This window comes from Sciurus vulgaris (assembly GCF_902686455.1).
Source record: "Sciurus vulgaris genome assembly, chromosome: 8".
NCBI classification, from domain to species: Eukaryota; Metazoa; Chordata; class Mammalia; order Rodentia; family Sciuridae; genus Sciurus; species Sciurus vulgaris.
Genome location: NC_136468.1, coordinates 102858354 through 102868007, shown reverse-complemented (window position 1 = coordinate 102868007; position 9654 = coordinate 102858354). Strand labels below are relative to the sequence as shown.

General features: G+C 38.2%; 1 pseudogene across 1 annotated transcript; it reads right to left on the bottom strand.

The window, feature by feature from the left end:
• Positions 1–395: 395 nt before the first annotated feature.
• LOC306667661 (G1/S-specific cyclin-E2-like) lies at positions 396–5767 on the bottom strand (annotated as a pseudogene). The gene is made up of 2 exons: positions 5522–5767; positions 396–1516 (listed from the first exon to the last, which is right to left on the bottom strand). The product of its transcript is annotated as a G1/S-specific cyclin-E2-like (transcript).
• Positions 5768–9654: the final 3887 nt, after the last annotated feature.

Here is a 9654-nt window from a genome sequence, read left to right as displayed (position 1 = left end):
GAAACTAAAAGCTAGATTCAAAGTATCCTATCACTTAATATACCCTTTAAGGTATCACTTATCTAGTCTAAAACTCCAATGATAAAATTCCTAGTTTATCATGATAAACATGGTACCACTGTATCCAAAAATAATCGTGCTGCTGACTCCTCCCCAGTAGATTTGTGAAGGAAGTCATCTTTGTAAACATGTTTGGCCTTCTTTATCAGCTAATATAGGAAGTGAATATCTTCTTTAGGGCCAATTTCAAGTGGTTTTTTGATCAAAGAATGACAGTGTCACTTCTGAATTGCCAAGGACAATCAAAGCACTATTTTCCTGTGAAAACTTTAGTTCACTTGTATGAAATTCTAGCAATACTTGCTCAGTTCCAATTGTTTGCCAAGTTAACTCCTTTAGTGTTTTCCTGGTGGTTTTTCAGTGCTCTTCGGTGGTGGTCCTAGTGTCCCCACTGCACACTGGTGACAACTGTCCCCTTTTCTGAAGGTGTTTACATAATTTACTTCATCCAGCATAGTGAAATAATTTGTATGTGTCTGGATAGTATGTCTGTCTTCCATAGGTATCTTCTTAAAAGTCTTTAGCTTCATTGGACTAGTACTTTATACTACACTGACAAAAAGCACCATCCAGTCTACACATTCTGGGATGATGTCCCATTCCAAACCTGAGGCTTTCTTAACCACTTCAATGGAGGTAAAATGGCACAAGGCAGCAGCTGCCAGTACTCTGTACTGGAACTCTAAGGAGTCAATGGCTAGAATACACAGACCTAAAAACTGAGCTATTTGAATGAATGTTTCCTGAAATACTGAGGTAGAAGAACTTTAGGAGCATCTTTAAGAGTATCAACTTGGAGAAAGAGATTTAACCAGGAGATGATTGTTACAGGACAGAGTTCCCATTTTAAAGCCTTTAATATAACAAGTTCCATCCTTAATATATCCTCTTCACTGCAAGCACCGCCAGTGACATAAGCAAACACTTGGAGTTTTGGAGCATAGATTTCCTCAAGTTTGGAAGCAATGAATAATGAGGTAATTCCAATAAGTTGAAGCATATTTTCATTTATATCCTTTTGTGTCAACATAAATCTATCAAAAAAATCTTGTGCAAGATACAATGTCTCCCTATGAAGTGTGTATTCTTCACATACCTCTAAAGCCAGACTAGAAGTATTGACCTCGTCTGTGGTTCCAAGTCAGAATGCAGAACTTCAAAATGCTTGTCATGAACGTATCTGCTTTCTTTTTTTTTAGCATGTTTAAACAAACCTCCTTTGAACATCCCCGGCTTAAATCTGGCAAAGGTGATAGATTAATAAAAAGATTTTTAAATCTGTAATTTGTAAATCTGGAAAAGTCGCTTATTTCTATTTCTTTGCGGGGTAGTGTTTCAATGATAATGGGGGGACTGATTTCCCCAGATAATACAGGTGGCCAACATTCCTAATTTCATACTCATGTTTCTTGGTGACCTCCTCTCTTCTTTTTTGGACATCCTGTGCTGTTTTTCTCTTTTTGGGTTGGATTATTGGACTTCTTGGGGAGCTGGCTGGCTGGGCTAAGCATGTTGCTTAGCTTGTAAATGGTTACTGTAGTGAATTTTTAAGAAGGAAGTTTAATTAGTAAGTCACGTGTTTAAAAGGTAGCAACTAATTTTGAAGCACGTCTCTGAGACAAATGTTAACTGCGTCTTAAAATTCTCTTTCAGGTGTATGAAACCTCCACCAGACTTGCTACCTCTTCGCTCCTTGATAGGCTTTTAATGTTGTTTTCTATTTCATTACTTGAAATTATTCTGTTTATATCATGTATGACCTCCTGATTCAGTTTAGGTAGGTCATAGTCTTTAGAAATTTGTCAATGTCTTCAATATTTTCTACTTTATTGGAATGTAATTTTCATAATAGTTTCTAATTATCTTCTGTATTTCAGTTGTCTGTTGTGATAATTCCTTTTTCATCACATATTTTAGTAATTTGTGTTTTCTCTCTTTTTCTCTGTGTTAATGTGGCTAGGGGTCTATCAATTTTATTGATTTTTTTCAAAAATTTTTTGTTTTGTCAATTTTTTCAATTGTGTCTTTGGTTTCAATTTCATTGTTTTTAGCTCTAATTTTAATAATTTCCTGTCTTCTACTGTTCTGGGTTTTGATTTGTTCTTCTTTTTCTAGGGCTTTGAGATGTAATGTTAGGTCACTTATTGTTGACTTTTTAATCTTTTAATAAATGAGCTCAATACGATGAACTTTCCTCTTAGTACTTCATAGTGTCCCAGAGATTTTAGTATGTTGTATTCATTTATTTTTTCATTTCATCCTTGATTTCTTCTACTATCCATTCATCATTCAATAGTGTATTATTTAGTCTCCATGTGTTACAGTGGCTTCTAATTTTTATTTTATCATTGATTTCTCATTTCAGTCCATTATGATCTAATAGAACACAGGGTATTATCTCCATTTTTTTGTATTTACTAAGAGTTGCTCTGTGGCATAAGATACAGTCTATTTTACAGAAGCATCCATGTGCTGCCAAGAAAAAAGTTTATTTGCTCATTGATGGATGAAATATTCTATATATGTTGTTAAGTCCAAATTATTGATTATATTATTTAGTTCTATAGTTTCTTTATTTAGCTTTTGTTTAGAAGCTCTGTCCAGTAGTGAGAGAGCTGTGTTAAATTCACCCACTATCATTGTGCTGTGGTCTATTTGAATCTTGAAATTGAGAAGGATTTGTTTGATGTACACAGATGCTCCATTGTTTAGAGCATAAATATTTACAATTGTTATGTCTTACTGCTATATAATTCCCTTCAGTAGAATGAAATGACCTGATAAGCTTTGGCTTGAAGGCCACTGTACTTGATGTGAGGATGGAAACCCCTGCTTGTTCATGCAATCCATGAAAGATATGTTTTCCCCCCTCCTTTCACCTTCAGTCTGTGGATGTCTTTGCCTATAAGGTGAGTCTCTTAGAGACAGCATATTGTTGGGTCTTGTTTTTTAATCCAATCTGAAAGTCTATGTCTTTTGATTGACGTTTAGGACATTAATGTTAAAGGATATTACTGAGATATAACTTGTATCCCTGGTCATTTTGGTTTATTTCTGCCTTTTAATTTGATAGATTTTCTTTTGACTATTCCTTTAGTGAGTTCCTCCCTTTGCTGTTTCACTTCTTTTTTTTTTTTTTTTTTGTGTTTGATTCATCCTCATGAATATTTTGTTGAGAATGTTCTGTAGTGCAGGCTAATTGTGAATTCTTTTAACTTTTATTTATCACTGAAGGTTTTTATTTCTTCTTCAAATCTGGAACTTAATTTTGTTGGATATAAAAATTCGTGGTTGGCATCCATTTTGTTTCAGAGCTTGAAATATGTTGTTGCATAAACTTCTAGCTTTGAGGGTCTGGATTAAGAGATCCAAATTGGTTTTCCCCGTATATGTAATTTGCTTTTTTCTCTCATGGCCTTAAGATTCTATCTTTATTCTATATTTTACTCATTTTCATTTATGTGTCTTGGTATGGGTCTGCTGTAGTCTTGTACATTTGGTGTCCTACAAGTCTCCTAATATTTGGACTTTCCATTCATTCTTAGGTTTGGGGAAATTTTCTGATATTATGTCATTGAAAAGATTGGGCATTCCTTTGGTTTGTATTTCTGCTCCTTCTTCTAATTCTGATAACTCTTAAATTTGGTCTTTCATGTTATCCCATAATTCTTGGAAGTTCTGTCATGGATTCTTACCTTCTCTGCATGGTCAACTTTATTTTCAATATTAAATAGTTTGTCTTCATTGTCTAAGGTTCTGTCTTCCAATTGGTCTCATCTGTTGGTGATGCTTTTTATTGAATTTATAATTTGGACTTACTGATTCATTAATTTCGAGGATTTCTGCTTTTTTTTTCACAGTCTCTAACTTATTGAAGTGTCTTTCACTTCCTGTATTTCTCTTCGATTTCACTCTTTATACATCCTTTACTTTGGAGATCTTAGTAAGTAGGTATATTCTAAACTCCTTCTTGGACCTTTCTTCTATTGTGTTTCAGTGACTTCTTTTATTGGGACATCTTGGTTTGTTTGTGGTATTTGTGCCTTGTTTTTCCTTGTTGCTTGTGTATTTTCCCATCTAGTTGTAGGGATCTGAGGCAATACAGATTCTACCCTGTAGACCTATATTGTCCCTGAGAATGTCCAGTATCCTGCCTCTAAGAGTGAGACCATATCAACAGCACCCAGTGCAAACAATATGCAGCCTCAAATCTAATAGCTCCCAGCAAGGCATCCACCACCATCTTGCTATAAAACCACAGCGATGAGTTCAATCACAATAAAAGCAGAAAATTTGCCAAATGGATTTATAATCTCAAATAAGTGGACAAAGACAAAACAGTAACAGTGCAGGGCACGATGTTCATTAGGGAGAAAGAAAGAAGCCAAAAGCAAAAAACCCACAGGAAGAGTAGGAGATGAACCAACAGAGATTGACTGATTAGGTGGAGAAAAGGTAGAAAGAGAATCTAGGAAGACAGACAAGCAAGAGAAAGAATACACATAAGAGAAAAATATTAATATATGAATATGCAGCAGGACTGCAAACACCATGCATATATCACCATCTTCAGTAAACTGGTGCACAAAAACATCCGTTTGAAATATGGTGGAGAGAGATGCCAGAGAAGGAAAAAAAATAAAATAAAATAAATCTTGGTGGAAACTTGAACAACTGTCTCTGCCAGTGTCCAAAAGCTTCTCAGTCCTGTCTCTGATTTACCAGAAGACTGCCTGGCCCAGACAGCCCCTGGTAGATCCAGTCACTATCTCAGCAATATGGGCCTCAGATGTCCTGGGTTCAGTCACATTGCAATCCCAAGATCTCAATGCCACTGGAATTGGAGAGAGATCACCAGGGATGAGCAAAACCTGAGAGACAATAACTAGATGGCAGGAACCCACATGCTCAGGAGGAAGACCCCAGTTGCAGCCATACCTGTAGGCATCCCAACACTGAACCTCCAGGTTGACCTGGCTGAGGTCCCAGGCAAGGGCAGCAGAGCCCCAAGATGGCAGTGGCAGCAAACCCACTGACACCCCAAACAAACCCCGGGCTCTGGCAAGTGTCTCAAATGGATGTGGCTGTGTGCAACTAAACCTGGAGTCTCCCTGGCAGTGGACCTCTGGGTAGTGGTTGGAAGTGGTAGTAGCAGGATAGGTGGCAGCAGGCACAAGGTCAGCAGAAGCTGCAGACGTCAGTGGCTTTGGCAACAGGTGGGAGGACTGCTGAGCACTGGTGGCTGTGGCTGCAGCTGCAGCAGCACCCAGAGAGACCTCCAGGTGACCTTCAGGGAGTAACCCCAGCTTTGGCAGCAGGTGGTGATAGCAGCAGCAGCAGCAATCAGTGTAGGTGGCAGCTGGGTGTCCAAGGCAGCATCAAGGGCAGCAGACCTCTGGGTAAGGCAACTGCCACAGCAGCATCAGCAGCAGCAGAGTCCAGAGAAAGGACTTCTGGGTACCTGAAGCAGCAACATCAGGGGCAACTGTGCCCCAAGAGAAACCTCTGGTGGATGGCAGCGTGCCCATTGACAGCGGCACCCGTTGAGGGGGACTGTGGAGACCTCTGGCTTCTGTGGCAGTGTGAACAGCAGCGGTGGCACCTGGAAAATACATCTTTGGGCATCTGCCCTAGAGGCCTCAGGGACAGCTGTGCCCCGCCCCCCAGAGAGGATCTCTGGCTGCGGCCCCAGCATCTGCGGCGGCATGGGCTAACCGAGGCACCTGGAAAAAACACTTAAATCTAATTGCAAAGAAACTTCACGTGAATTGACATTGAGGGACACTGAAAAATAAACATCCTGTTAAGGCTGTGAAAGACTGAAACTATACTACTCATTAATTTACTTACTTATTTTGTGATACTGGGGATCAAACCCAGAGCCTCTCACATGCTAAGCAAATACTCTTATCACTGAGTTACCTCCTTTAACCAACCAACTGTTCCATTTTCAAGGAGACAGAAGAGACATGAAAACTAAATAAAAGGTTTGGTCAATATTCGATCCTGGATTTGACCCAGACCCTGGAGACTGGGTAGGAAATGCACACATACCATGCAACCAACTACACAGACATGTGACCTATAATGAACCATTAAAAATTAGCAAATTCTTTTTTGTATTAGATAATAATGTTATATTGATAATAATTTCTTGATTTCAGTAGTTGTATGGTGTTCATGTAAGCAAATGTCGTTACTCAGAAAATATACGTGACTGCTTTAAAAATGAAGAGGCATAAGGTCTGTAATTTACTTGCAAATGATTCTGAAAATACTATATGTATACATATATAGAAAGAAAAGACAAAGCAAATGTGATAAAATGTTAACAATCAGAGAATCTGTGAAAGGTATACAGGGATTCTTCCTGCCATTCTTACAACTAGTTTGTAAGCCTGAAATTATTTCAAAGTAAACTTACACTAATCATGTGGTCTACATAAAACATGTACAGGTATTTGTATGCCAACCATATATTTTTTATTTTAAAAAAAAAAAAGTCATGTTACAAGCAAAGCCACTAAAAAAAAATCTCTATGAAGGTACAAAAAAACCTGAGTGGTGCTCTTTATTAAGTGTACCTGAGGTTTCTTAGAAAGAAATCCTACCTCTGTTTCTCAGGTCAAGAAGCAAAACCATGACTGAACATTCAGACCTTTGCTGCTTTAGAGCTGTTTTCTTCCTTCATCTTCTCCCCATTAGTGTCTTTCCAACATTCAGAAATCTGACAATTCTACATCAACAATAAACTAGGCACAGAGAGAAGGAGGGAAAGTTCATAAAGTTTCCCAGGAAGGAGTAGAAAAGAAAGTGTGCATAAAGTCTACATTGGTGGTTTCAGCATAATTCTTTGTATATCTCATTTCAAAAGTCCAGAGAACTGCAGAGAAAAGCCCACCTAGTTGCATGTGTGTGTTGAGGGGTGTGTATCTCCAAAAAAGTCATCATCTTTTTTACATCGCATTTAGAAACAAGTCAGGCAATTCTTCAGGGAGATTCTGCTCCAATGGTGATAGAGACACAGCTCCTGCCAACATATGGTCTTCCTATTGTCTCTACTGGCCTCAGACATGCAAACACATATGTGAGAGAGAAGCTGGACATGACCATGGGGCCAGGGCCAGGCCTTAAAATGGTGCATGTCACTTCAACTCACACACTGTTGCCAGAAATCTGCAATATCATCCACCTTATTACAAGAGCAGCTGAGAAATGAGCCAGTAGAGCCTACTGGACAATAGGAATGACATCAGACAATGTGTCCACCCAATACCAAAAGATCAGCCATGGTGTCAGAGGAGAGCCAACATGATCTGCCTGACCTGATGTGTGACAGACCTTGTCAAATCTCTTCAAGCAGGAGCATCAGAACATGTAATAGTAGGACTCATTAATTGGTACTAATGGAACCTCAGGGAAAAATTATTTTGAGAATTCAGAAGCATAGATTTTTAAATTCATTCATTACAGAAGCCAGAAGAAGATTTCATGAGACTATTTGGCATTACTTCCATGAAATAGGAAGTATTGCTGATATTACTGAGAGGCGAAGAAAAGATAGAAATATATGCGAGTCAAGAACAATTTATTGAACAATTAAAAAGATTCTATTTTAAACATAGAAATATGATTTTTGTTGGAGTTAGTGAAATAAAACAAATTAACACTGTAGGAAAGAATACATCAGTGACATCAAAGACAAAGGTCTCTCAGAACTCAGAGGAAAAGGAACAGAAGCAAAAGAATGAACATGATAGATGAGAATAAGTAACAGAAATGTAAACTAAAAATTATAGGTATTCCTAAGAAAGATTCTAGAGCAATTTCAGCAGAAATAGCTAAAGATAATACGGTTGAAGAAAACATTCACTAGAGGGAAAAAAGAAATCAAACTAGAAAAAAAAACCCATGATACAAATTTTAGAATGTCAGCATAAGTGAGATAAATGCAAATATACACAGTTAAGTAAGTTCTACATTTCATTTCTAATTTATAAGGATAATGAGAAAACCCAGGGAAAGTGAAAATGAGAAGAGAAAAAATAAAACTGACCTCACATTTCCTTTTACCACAAAAATCATCAGTGGATGATGGACTAATCCTGCAGAGTTTTGAGGAAGATGGAAAGTAATCTGAGAATTTAAACAGTTTTTATGATTAATCCTTGGAAAAATACTAAGACCCACTATCATCACCCAGAAATGACATTCTTTTCTTTCTTATGAGAAACAGATGGAATTTATAGATTATGACTATTATTTTAATCCAGTTATACCAATAGTCTCTGTGCTTTTTCTCCAGAATATTAACTACAGGTTGCAACAAAGTAGAAAAGAATAAAGAGGAACACAGGCAATGCTTGCAATATTTCTATGGAAAAAAAAGTTGTCTTTGTTTTCAGTTGGTTTGCTTATTTCATGTATTTGTTAGAGAACAAAGTAATCTTGTGTTTCAGTGTTTCAAATGAAATAAAAGCATAGTGACTGCATGTCTCCACTGAACTGCTCTAAAGTACAGCTTTAAACTGGATGGTCAGAAAAAGCTTCAGGTGATTTTTGAGCAAAGACTTGAAATGATGGAGTGAGCCATGCAGATAGCTGGTGTAAGTGCTCCAGGCAAAGGAAAGGCCACCTGCAAAGCCCCTGAGATAGGAGCATGACTCTGGGTTTGAAAACGCAGTAGAGTTGAACAAGGTGGAACGCTGTAAGAAGAGAGGTAGGGGGCTGGGTTTGTAGCTCAGTAGTAGAGCGCTTGCCTAGCATGCATGGGATACTGGGTTTGTTCTCCAGCACCACATAAAAATAAATAAAATAAGGCTCAGTTCACATTAAACCTTATTTTAAGGACTTTTGCCTTTAAGTGAAATGGATAGTAACTAGTGGTTTTTTGTTTTGTTTTGTTTTTTTGTTTGTTTGTTTTTTGGTGGTGGTGGGGGGGGGGTGGAGATATTCTTTATCTTTTCAAGAAATTACTCTGACCATGTGTGAACAATAACCTTGAGGGCTGATAAATGACAGGAGTGGATATAAGGAGCTCAGTAATGAAGCTATTGAATTAATCAAGGTGAGAGATGATGTTGGCCTGGGCCAAGGTGATGATCTATAGAATGGTGAGAAATGCTCAGATTCTGTATGTATTTGGAAGGCAGCGTGCTATGGCTTAGATATGAGGTATCCCCCAAAAGCTTCTGTGTGAGACAATCCAAGATTTTCAGAGGTGAAATGATTTGATTATGAGAGGTGTGACCTAATCAGTGGATTAATCCACTGGTAGGCATTAACTGGGTGGTAATTGTAGGCAGGTAGGGTGTGAGTGGAGGAGGAGGGTCACTGGAAGTGTGCCTCTGGGTTTTGTATTTTGTCCTTGATGAGCTGAGCTCTCTCTCTGCTTCCCAGTTGTCATGTTTTGAACTGCTTTCCTCTACCATACACCCTTCTGGGCCTCACCTCAGGCCCAGAGCTGTGGATTTGGCTGACCATAGACTGAGCCTCTGAAATTATAAGCCCAAATAAACTTTTCCTCTTTTAATTTGTTCTTGTCTGGTCTTTGGTCACAGTGACAAAAAGCTAACCTAAAACAGAGTGAACGGA